This window comes from Tupaia chinensis, unplaced genomic scaffold (assembly GCF_000334495.1).
Source record: "Tupaia chinensis unplaced genomic scaffold, TupChi_1.0 Scaffold145407_1, whole genome shotgun sequence".
NCBI lineage: Eukaryota > Metazoa > Chordata > Mammalia > Scandentia > Tupaiidae > Tupaia > Tupaia belangeri.
Genome location: NW_006205268.1, coordinates 113,657 through 124,122, shown reverse-complemented (window position 1 = coordinate 124,122; position 10,466 = coordinate 113,657). Strand labels below are relative to the sequence as shown.

The 10,466-nt window shown below is 37.4% G+C and overlaps 1 pseudogene; it reads right to left on the bottom strand.

The window, feature by feature from the left end:
- Window positions 1-1,872: 1,872 nt before the first annotated feature.
- Window positions 1,873-10,236, bottom strand: LOC114006040 (zinc finger protein 131-like; annotated as a pseudogene).
- Between the last annotated feature and the right edge of the window lie 230 nt (window positions 10,237-10,466).

Sequence of the window (10,466 nt, the reverse complement as noted above, 5' to 3'; positions counted from 1 at the left end):
TGTGACTGATGAAATACCATTTACTTTCTCAGCTAGTAGATTGTGAAAAGGTTAATTAAACACACCCCAATCCAAATGATTCGAATTACTAAGCAATCCAACTACTAGGTAGTAGAGCATTTATAGTTACATATAGTGTTAGTTATTACCCCATAATATTTTTGAACCTATTTGCTTTTATACAGCAAAGAATAAATGTTTACAAGTTTTTCTTCTCTAATGCACACTCCCTCATTCTGTTTGTAATCATATAGTGTCTTCTAGTTTCTGTTCTTGCTCAGAAGGCTGTTGTTGGGGTGGCCCTGTGGCCGATTGGTAGGAGGAGCTAAATTCTACATGTCCGACTACACAGCTGGCATCCTGGACCTAGCTGCATGAAAAGCAAGCCGGGCATGAGTGTATATGTGTGTGCTCAGAATCTTGAAAGAAGGAAGAAATGAAGGAGAAAGAGGGGAGAAATGGCAGGACCATTTGGGGATACTTTCTCCCTCTCCCTTTCTCATTCTCTCCCTGGGTAGCACACATGCCCTCTGCCAAATTAAAAAAAAAAAAAGAAAAGAAAAGAAAAAAAGAAAAAAAATAAACGAGAAAAGATAGGATTATTCATTTTTTAGTCGTTATCAGTTAGCACAGAGTATAACAATATTTTAAATTCAAAATATTTTAGTAAAAGTATTCATCAATAAATGAATAAAACACACAAAAGGTAAATAAATCACATTTGTGTGTATAAAGTCAGATATTATCACTTCATGAGAAAAAGTAATGCTGGTGACACTGCTGGCAGAGAAACTGACCAAGGGATGAATGGCTTGTGCGGATAAACCTTGAGTTTGCTTAACTTTTCAAACCATAATCAAGCGTTGGGAAGAAATGAACTGATCTCCAATTTCCACAATCATTTTATTATTAATTGTCCACCATCCACTAATCAGACATTAATTTTTAAATGATGCTTTTCTTTTTTCATCTGGGGATAAAATACTAGAGCAATTGTAATGAAAATAAAGTTTACCACAGATGTAAATCCATTTTCCCAATTGAAAACGGCCCTTCGGCTGCCATTAAATGAAATTTCTCAACTCACTGAGAAAAAAGTATTGGTGGTTGTCATTATAAACAAAAATATGAAGTACTACCGCATTGCCTACGTTGCTGATTACAATGTCAACTTGGAGAGATCCAGAGATGCTTTATAGAAATTTAATTCATTTTGAAAAGGCGCATAGTGTGGAGGTATTTTGTGTTTGTTGTTGTTGTTGTTGTTGTTTGTTTATTTGTTTTTTAGTTTGTTTGTTTTTTACATTCTATAAATTGTTGCCACCACCACTCTGTTGCAGAGATGGCAACTGTGACTATTGGGGTAGGCAAGAATGTTGTTCAAACTAAAGGAAGCCAGGAGCCAAAATTTAACTGCACAGTAACATTGCACTTTTCTTCAGGGAGCCTTTTTTCCTATATATTCAATTTTCTGACCTGCATTAGAATACATAAGCTTGTATTCTAATGATTTTATGTTTAATTTTACAATAGGAAAAAAGTTTGAGAAAGGACATGACCTGGGACAAAGGGAGAACCCTCACCATAATGAAAATAGATACATCCACAACCAACTATATAATAAGAATATAATCCATCTAAGTTTCCGAAAATATAGTTCTCAAAGCTCCCCATTCCTGCACAGGGCGGGTGATGCTTTTCTGTTGCATTAAGTGGGGAGAAAGGAAATCAGCTTATTTTCATAGAAAGAGTTCAGCACAACAGGAAAGAGTTAACTTTGGTCCACTTGTCTGTTAGCTTTAGAACAGTCACACTGCCCATTATCAGTTCAAAACCCAACATGTAAATTTAAAAATCCATTCATTTGTTATTTCATTCTAAAACTGATATAGCTGTTCTGTCCTCATTCCCTGCCTTTTCATCTGTTTGGGAATCCACTGTTGGTTTGGTCTCTACACCTTCAGCATCTTCCTGCTCTTCCCTGGCAGCCTCAGCCGTGTGTGCTTGGCTAGATTCTCTCTCTTCTAGGTTCATCATTTCAGGAGTCACATGATCCAAGTCTGCTTGTAGAAGCTCAGTTTGTACTTCCTTCGGCATCTGGTTTACCTGTTCCACATGCAGCTTCTCTACATGGACTTCAGGGCCCTATTCAGTCTGAATTCAAGCCACTTCTAGGTAACACACTTGGAGCTGCTCTGGAGGCTCGCTTATATGTGAATCATGCACTTGGCTCTGCTGGAGCAGATCTGGGTGAATTTGTTCCACAGTCACTTGTGCTGAGTCCCTTGAACCTGAAGCAATGACAGCACATGCACCTCCCCAACTTGTTCTGTAATCATCATTGATGTCCCAGACTCAGATCGTACGTGCGTTTCTACTGGAAGAACTTCTTCAGTTCCTAGATATTCTAAAATAGCACATCACTGAGATGTCTCCTTAATTCATGTCCTTGCAGAAACCACAAGTCACATAAAGTACAGTGGCTGGGTTTACCTCCAGTGTGAAAAGAAGTTTTCTAAACCAAGAGAAACTTCTATCAATTTTAAGCCTCCATGTTATCCAGAAGAATTAGAAAAATAAAATAAAAGAAAAAGTTAAAAAGAAAACCTAACTTAACTTTCCCTTGCATGCCTGGATAATAAGCTGTCAAGTTTTCCACCTGGGTTGCAATGCCCAAGCCTCTTCAGAAGGTTCACTGGAGACACGTCTTCTCTCACCTGTCCTTCACTCTTCAGTACTCACTACCTTCACCATGCCATGAAGGGGACCAGTCTACCAGTGACCTCCATTTCCCAAATCCAGTAGACATTATTTGTCTTCCTCCTTCTCAATTTCACTACAAGAATTATCAGAGATTATTCCTTTTTAAAATACTTTTCTCCCATCATCTGATACTGTGTCCACCTATATTTTCCTGCTCTTCTCATTCTCCTTATTTATAATTCTTTACTACCTTTTGCCTAAGTATTAACCTGCCAGACCTTGACTTCTTTCCTTTTTCTACATGTTCTCTCTGTTATTTTTATTAGTCCCCAGGATTTGATGCAGTGACTCAACTGTTTATAGGCTGTACTTCTTTCCTGCCTTCCAGATGCATATATCAAACTGATTACTTACCCTTTCAGCTGGTTCACAGAAAGTGACATGTTGGAAACTAAACATAGCATAAGATGCCCAAACATAATATGTCCAAAGCAGAACTCTGATCTAGCCTTATGTACCATTCCGATCCTCCGTATGCGTTCTCTACATTAATAAATTGTCCTTCCTCTATTCATTCCAGCTGAGACAGGGAACCAGTGTCTAACACTGCCTCCGCTTAAACCTCTGGATCTGAGCCATCATGGAGTCCTGTAAATTATAACTCCTACATATATCTCAAAGTTGTCTATTTCTCTCCAGCTCTGTGACAACCCCATGAGGCTAAGCCAACATCTGTCATATAGAATACTGTAAGAGTTTCCAAATTGGTCTTTCCTTCTCCACTATTTACACTGGAAAAAAAATATATCTCCATACAGCATCTAGTGATATAAAAATGAAAAACCTAAATTGGTTTATTGCTTTCTCCTGATTAGAGTAAAATCTAAATTCTGCATTGTTTTCCAGAAGGTCATGTATGATTCAATCCCTTCTCTTTTACTTTTGCCACTGTCCATTTTCTTTTCCATTATCTAATTAGTTACCTCGAAAGGCACTGTTTCTTCTTGAAATAACAAATCATGTTTACTTTTTTTTTTTTTCTGTTTGGAGAGATTTTCACTGTAGGGCGCGTGTGCTCGCCAGACAGACAGAGAGAGACATAGAGACAGAAAGCGAGAAATCAACCCCCAGGGGGGATGGTCACTCCGCAATCCCTTCTCCTTCATTCTCCTCTTGGGATCTTGGGTACGCACGCACATGCGCCTGGCGTGAGTTTTAAGCCACCGGGTCCGGGACGTGAACCACGGTAGACTACGTGGGAGTCCAGCGACATAGCCATTATGCTAACTGCTGGTTCCCAATCATGTTTACTTTTTCAAAATTAAAAAAAAAGAAACATGTAATGCTTATATTCACAAAGGACGTGTATATATGTCCACCACTCAGGCTAAAACAGAAGTATTAAAGTCTTTTAAAATGAGGAGTGGTAAGCAGTATGGTGCTTAAGGTGTGGTTTGAGTCCCAGACCTGGCAGCTTGCTTTTTCCCTTTCCCTCTCTCTCTCTTTGTTGAGTGCATGAGCCTTCTAGAAAATGAAGAAATAATAATGATAAATAAAATAGAATAAATGAATCTTTTTAAAGAGATTTTTGCTAAAGGGCACATGTGCTCACTGGACAGAGAGAGACAGAGAGATAGAATGCAAGAAATCATCCCCAGGGGAGACAACCACACTGCAATCCCTTCTCCTCCATCTTCCTTGGGCATACATGCACATGCACCTGGTATGAGTTTTAAGCTGCCAGGTTCAGAAATTGAACCATGGTCAACTATGTGGAGTCCAGTGATGTAATCATTACACCTGTAATCTGCAGGTCCATAAATAAATAATTCTTTGAAAAAAAGTAATAAGCCTCCTAATTTGCATCACTGGTCATATCCTTGTTTCTACTGAAAACCTCTACCATGCTAAGAATCCTCTTTAATATCATTATATTATTATTACCATCAATTTACAAGACTCTAAAATGTTATTTTTATTATTCTTTTTTAAGAATTATTTAATTTAACCTTATTTATTCATTTATTTATTTAATTTTTTGACCAGAGAGGAAAAGTGAGAGAGAGAGAGAGAGAAAATGAGAAGGCAAGCTGCCAGAACCATGGTCTGCCATATGGCAGTCCAGCACCCTTAACCACCATATCGCCTGCCAGCCCCTACAATGTCATTTTTAGATTTGTCTTTTCTTTCCAGTTTTTTTCTAGATTGACTCATATGTATATATATATTCTGATGGATTTCTAAAAATTTAATATTGGGTTTTATGGTTCATTCATTATGCAATACTATAGTTAATTTTATTTTAATGATGTTTAACCTTTGCTGAAGAAACAAAGCACAAGACATTTGTTCATCATAATGTTTCAATAATATAACTCAGGTAACTAAGAGTTAGTTTTAGCTTTTTATTTATAGATATTATTTCTAAGAAAATATTTGCACATGGATCTTGGAAAGTACACACATACATGGTCTATGGCAAACACCTAGAGAAAAACTCTCAGATTACAAGGGATATATATTATTAAAATGTCAAAATATGGGGAATTGACAACATTTCACTTTCATTGACCTATAACATTAGAAATATTTTAAATCATTTTTATGATTCAACCTTATACATAGTTAGAGAAACAAAGCAAAATCAATTCACACTCCAATTATTTTCATCTATTATGGGCTTCTTCTTCTTCTTCTTCTTCTTTTTTTTCTTTTAAGGAGGTTTTTGCCATAGGGCATGTATGCTCCCTGGAAAGAGACAGACAGAGATAGAGATAGTGAAAAGGAAATTGAGAAATCACAGGGGCAATGGCCAGGCCACATTCTCTTCTCCTCCATTCTCCTCCTGGGATCATGGACATGCACATACATGTGTCCAGTGTGATTTTGAAGCCACTGAGTCTGGGACTTGAACCATAGTTGGTCATGTGGGAGTCCAGCGGCATAAGCACTATGCCATCTGCTTTTCCTGGGGCTTGTTTATTTTCTAATTTTTTAAAAACTGTTTTTGGTTTTGCTATAGGATACATGTGCTAGAGAGAAACTGGGGCGGGGTTTGGGCACACCACAATTCCTTCTTGGCCATTTTCCTCTTGGGATTTTCAGCACACACACCTCTGGTGTTTCGAGCCACCAATTCAGGATTCAAACCATACTTTTGGCTATGTGTGATAAAGCCACCTTAGCCTCCTTGCTACCTGCTGTCCCAGGGCTTGTCTATTGATGGAACATTTTTATGAAATGTTAATGTGGTCAGATTTATCCTTATTTACCTTTGTTTGTGTTTTCCTTAAACATCATGACTTAACACTCAATTATAAAAACTTTTTAAAAAATTTTCTAAGTTGCCAGAGCGCATGTGCACTAACCAGAAAGACAGAGAGAAAAGGGGAGAAAGAGGGTAAACCAGAAAGCACCCTTCATGAGGGATGGTCATACCACAATACCTTCTCCTCCAACTCGCTTTCCTTTTGGGATTTTGGCAATGAACGTGCCTGGCATGTTTTTCACCTGGTCTGAGACTGAAACTTCACAGATGACCATGTGGAAGTTGTCTGCTTTAATCACCGGGCTTTGGTTGATCTCATAAAACATTTTATATAATGTAAAAGCTTTAATGTCCACATCAACATCAGTTCCTTGATTTATTTGTGTGATGAGAGATGAATTAAAAAGTGCATTTTAATCTTTTGAAAATGGATAATCAATTTTCCCAATATTATTTCTGGATGATCCATCCTTTTTCCACTGACCTCTCACATAATAAGATTTTATACATTTAGGCTTCTGCTTTGAAGTATTTTGTTAAGTTCATTGATCTATTTTTTTTTTTTTAATGAGCATGAGAGAGAAAACAGAGATTGGCACTCTCAATAGGGTGTTCACACAATGGTCCTCCCCAAGTTAATCTGGCCAGATCACATGCAGGTGCAGACATTCCCGGTGTGTTCAGGGAAGTTCCTAGACATGAATTCAGGATCTTTTTCATGTGAGTTCAATTCATCACTGCTGTATCAATGCCTGGCCACTGCTATGAAATCCTTATTGCTTCCATGAGAAAATATGTTGACTACTAAAATTCATAATTCAAAATAGCTGTTAAATATAGTCTTATTATTTTTCTTCTCAATATATGTAAAATTCTAATATGTATTACATAATTTCTCATTATTTTTCATTTTCAGTTTTTGCTAGTGAATATTATGATGTGGATTCTTATTTTTGTTTCTCTCTAAGTGATGAGAACTTAAGTCTTAAAGTATCTTTTGTAAATGAATAAAATGTGAAAAACAAACAAACAAACATGGAAAGCAACTGTAGATGCCAGAGACAGTGTGGGAGGAACGTGGGAAATGGCACAGGGTGTGAGGGAGGGAATCAGGGGGAGAAAAAAAGAAGTAAAATATATAAGAAACAAGAAATGAAAGATCATTTGTTGAAGATAACCTGTATCGTAATATCTTTGATTGAGCCACTATACAGTATATTCTGGATGGGAAAACTCATTTTATATGCTGCAATGATACCCAGTGAGTGAATATAAAATAAACAAATTTAAAATAAAGGAAGAAAGAATTTTAAAAAGATAGAATTTCTCACTCCACTTAGAGTTTTAATTTTACTAAAAGGTTCCTCAGGGAGAATTTTTTAATTTTTCCCTTCTTCAGCTGTTGTTCTGGTTGTCTTGCTTGATTTTTTTGTTTGTTTTAAATTAGTTTGCTTTTTTGAATATCTTGTTCTTTTACTACGTGACTGCATAAAGACAGAAAAACCTTAAGCACTGGGGAAAAAAATAAACAAAATAAACACCAAAAAGCTCCACATGACCTTACTTAAATACTGTCAAACACTCCTTGCAGTCAGAACACCCCCTCCAGGGGCCAGCAGTTAGCGTAATGGCTATGTCGCTGGATTCCCATGTAGTCGACCTTGGTTCTTGTCCCAGACCTGTTTGCTTAAACTCATGCTGGGCTCAAGTGCGTGCGTGCCCAAGATCCCTAGAGGAGAATGGAAGTGAAGGGATTGTGGCGTGGCCATCTCCCGGGTGGGAAGGGGGGATGATTTCTTGCTTTCTGTCTCTCTGTCTCTCTGGCAAGCACACACGCCCTGTAGCAAAAACCTCTCCATAAAAAAAAATAAATAAATAAAAAAGAGCACCCCGTCCAGCTCTGCAAGAACTTGGGCAGTGAGTGCTGAAGTTCCCCTGGGGGTTGGAAAGGGAAAGTGAATGGGAGATTAATACCTGAGTGTAGTAAATTACGCAGTTGTTTTCTGAAACTTGTGAAGAGACCAGGACTTCTGAATTGCTTATCTAGAACCTGAGTTTTTGCTAATGTTGATGAGTTATGAAATTAGAGCTTGCAAGTGTTGATTTTCTATGGGACATGGACTCTTATTTCTATGGATCTTCCAAGAATTCCACTGATAACCTGCTCCAAGTTGAATCAACCAGTCTCTTAGGACCAACAAAGCCCATAATTACCCTACAATTTTTCTCACAGGTTTTGTTTGTGGTGTTGCTCAGAGTCCTGAATCTTTATGTTTAAAAATTAATCTCATTTAAGAGAAACTGCAGCCTGATTAATTTACTATCTTGCAGAACTTTAAAATCTCCCTTTTTCCATTGCTATTATTTTTATATTAGTCTAATATTTACATGCACTAAAACAGAAACTATTTTCATATATTCTTACTTCTTGATAGTGGAGGAAATGTAATCAACTTAACCACTCCTTTCTCATATGTCTGTCATAATATCTAGTAGTTAACAATGGTACAATAATGAGTTATTTAATAAGTAAATTATTTCTGGAGAAAAAACTTAGGATATTGTCTTCATATTTATATGAAAATATGTGCTGCATTTAAATATTTTATACTTTTTTTTTCCTCCAGATCCTGGCTGTAATCTGTTCTTGAAAGTGAGATACAATCTCTAATGAATGCTGGAAACTGGCAGACGTTGCTTTAAGATTTTATGCTCTTTCTATAAATATTATATAAATAGTTAAATATAAACTATTACATATGCTCATATCCCCTACTGGACAGTAAGCCTACGAAAATCAGTGCTGCTCCTCATTCAACAAATGGGGAAATTACCATCAAATATTTACTGGAGATTTTGTACATCCTACATATATTTATGATTGAGATGAGGCCATCACAGTCTGTTTTTAGTGCTAGCATGTTCTATCAGAGTAAGGAACCACCAAAACAGAAGCTCATAAATAATACATGTTGAGAATTGAAGATTACTTCCACAGAGACAGATTTAACTGGAGATAATAGAAATGCCTGTTTGGTAGGAAGGACCTTGTTATGAAGATTTAACTGAGTCTAAATATTTAGTTAGTCAAACAGCACTATAGGGAGAAAGGCCTGTTTAAATATTTAGAAGCACATTAGACATGAAGCAAAAGTTAAACTGGAATCAAAAGTTAAACTAGAAAGGTGTATAATTATACATGATAACGCTCTTTATCCATTTGAGCCTAGAGCATGGTGTGGCATGATTGCCTGATTGATTAGTTAATATCATCAAATATTACATGAGTAACTAACACAAATGCAAATCCAGGTTAAAATAAAAATTGATTAAAATGACAAAGTAGGAACTAGCCACTTTTGCTCTCCCCCATAGGAAGGTACAAATAATCATTCAATATCCAAAACAAAGCAACAAAGCATGCAGATTTTCTTAGAGCTAGAAACTGAGGTTGTAAGAAATTCCTGAGGCCACAGAGTAATGAGTCTTAGGGCTTGTGGTAGGAGAAATGGGCTTTTCTAACTGGGAATTCCATTTCCTAAGTGTTGGGTAGTGTTAAAAGAAAAACTTCAGACAATTTAATTGACTAGAGTTTAACTGAACAAAAATAAACTTGATTCAAATGGGGCGGTAGGGCAGTAGCTTGTGGCCATCTGGCATATGTTTCTAAAAGGGAAAGTGACATATGCAGGAGCTGGAGAGTGAAGTACAAAATGGAAGTGGAGGGTGGGGGCACAGCAGGTGACATAGAAGATAAGATGCTAGACTTTTACATGACAGACTGTAGTTCAAGTCCTGGACTTGGTGGCTTAAAAATCACTCTGGGCGCATGTGTGTACATGCTCAAAATTCCAAGAGGAGAATGGAGGAGAAGGGATTGTGGGCATTGTTATTCCCTCTGGGGGGGTCATTTCTCACTTTCCCTCTCTCCATCTCTCTGTCTCTGTCTCTGTCTCTGTCTCTCTCTCTGTCTAGTGAGCTCTCAGGCCCAATGACACAACCTCTGATATATATATTATATATTATATATATAGAAGAGGGGGAATGAGGTCCAGAAATCATTGGATTGATCTAATTTTGAAGTTTGTTTGCATTAAAAGTTTAAAAGGTGGGATGCCTGTGATTTACTAAAGCCTAGTTGCTGTGACCCGTTGTAATATGCAACTTTACCAAGCGAGATTGCAGTGCTTGGAAGCTAAAACAGGAGTAGAAAAGCTTTCTCCAGCCAATGCACTATAACGGTAGACAGTAACTTTCCTCGCCATCCTGGGTTTGCTCAAGAGAAGATTATTTCTGCCTCAACTCATAAGATGCATCAAGAAGAAATGTAGGACTAAAGCTCTGGAAGTCAGCTACAGACAGAATGGGTGGGGTTGTTGAAGAGAATAATACTGGGAAGCAGCTGTCCATTCTGACCAAAACAAAGACTGCTCTCAGGCCTGCACGGAAGGAGGTTCACTTAATGTTTCCCCAGACAAGAACCCATAACTGGCCT